At 54.8% G+C, this 1554-nt stretch overlaps 1 long non-coding RNA gene across 1 annotated transcript in view; it reads right to left on the bottom strand.

Annotated features, from left to right (window-relative positions):
- The window catches only part of LOC141370658 (uncharacterized), a 3174-nt gene extending 1777 nt beyond the window's left edge, over positions 1–1397 (bottom strand). Inside the window, exons 1-2 of the long non-coding RNA XR_012374907.1 lie at positions 1031–1397; positions 643–775 (exon numbers count right to left, since the gene is read on the bottom strand). This is a non-coding gene — a long non-coding RNA (uncharacterized lncRNA). The remainder of the gene's footprint in view (positions 1–642; positions 776–1030) is intronic.
- Between the last annotated feature and the right edge of the window lie 157 nt (positions 1398–1554).

Raw genomic sequence — 1554 nt, 5'->3', positions numbered from 1 at the left:
GTGTGTGTGTGTGTGTGTGTGTGTGTGTGTGTGTGTGTGTGTGTGTGTGATGTGGCTGGGTGCGGGTGTGGGTGTGTGTGAGTGGTGTATGTAGCTGTGTGTCAGCCCTCCCAGGCCTGCAGAGGGCGCCCCAGTCTGAGAAGGGAGGCTCTGGAGTAGGGCGGAGCTCTGGTGGAGGGGTGAAGGGAAGCTGTGGCTGGTTGGGGGTTCCTGTAGCAGGGGCTGGTGGAGGCCTTGACTCGGCGGGCCCCTCAGAGGCTGAGGAGGGCGTTGGGCCCAAAGTCACTGGGCCTGGGACGGCCTCTGGTGCTCTCCCCGTTCCAGGCACCCACAGGCCCCGAGGCCGAGCGTCCTAGCCCGCCCCAGGGTCCGGGGAGTGGGCCGGCCGCGCGGAGGGGAGACTCAGGCTGTAGGTGGGACCGCACTCCCGAGGACGTGGGGCCCTCGTGGGTCTCGGATGTTCCCCAGGAGGCCGTTACCCCAGGCTTAGCACAACAGCATTCCCCCCCCCCCCCGCCCAGATCCCCGCCACTCGGGCCCTGAACCCGCCAGGTACGCGGCGGGCTGGCGGAGACGCGTGGGCTGGCGAAGGCCCGTGTCTGGCTACGAATATTTCTCTCTCCCACTGCCACTCCAACCTACCCTGAGTCCGAGCACCCAACGTAGAAGACTGGACGTAATGTTTGCCTTAAAGTTCACATCACCTCCGGCACTTCCTTCACAGAATAACCTGCACCCGATCGATTCCTTACGCCGCATAATTACGGTGCGAACTCTAAGAAAAGATTTCTTTATTCAGCGGGGGTTTATTGAAAGCCTAACTCTGCCGGGCGCGAGGCTCCACGCCAGAGGATATAGGGCTTTAACAGGGACACGACCAGAAAAGGAGTTGGTCCTACTTGTCAGTGGACACAGGAAAACGCTAAGCCTCTGGCCTATCATGAGACACATTTGAGGACAAATAATAAAAATAATTTTAAAAATTGATCCCAGAAAGATGAAGGAAATGAGAATAGAAAATTAAACTCACAAGCCTGCTGTTAGCCTTTAGCCGACCGAGGACCGCGGCGACGATGTTGCCCCCTGGTGGCGGAATGGGGCAATGATGCTATCACAGCCAAGTGGAGTTTCACGTGGTGATGGTGATGGTGGTGACTGGGATTCTGAATCAAAATTGGCTCTGGCTGCCCAGGTGACCAAAAGTGGAGTTTGGCTATTTTAATATTAGATTGACATTTATTATTACCACAATCCATAGTCTAAATGAAAAGTCTTCAAGAACACGGCATCAGAGTTTGCCTGGGATGTTTTGGGTTTGCCACCCACTGAGAAAGGGATGCCTTGAAGAAAACAAAGTCTTCAGCTTCTTGGCATAGCTAACACATTCTCTGTAGGGGAACTGTAGACACCAATAGAAGAATTACAAATATAGGTGTTAGAAAACGAGGCTTGGCAACTTCAGCATTTATAAAAATGGCAATTCAGGGGCTCCTGGGTGGCTCAGTCCTTAAGTGTCTGCCTTTGGCTCAGGTCATGATCCCAGGGTCCTGGGAT

This window comes from Callorhinus ursinus, unplaced genomic scaffold (genome assembly GCF_003265705.2).
Source record: "Callorhinus ursinus isolate GAN/ISIS: 27379988/994484 unplaced genomic scaffold, GSC_fseal_2.0 scaffold42, whole genome shotgun sequence".
NCBI lineage: Eukaryota > Metazoa > Chordata > Mammalia > Carnivora > Otariidae > Callorhinus > Callorhinus ursinus.
This window is presented reverse-complemented; position numbering and strand designations above follow the sequence as displayed.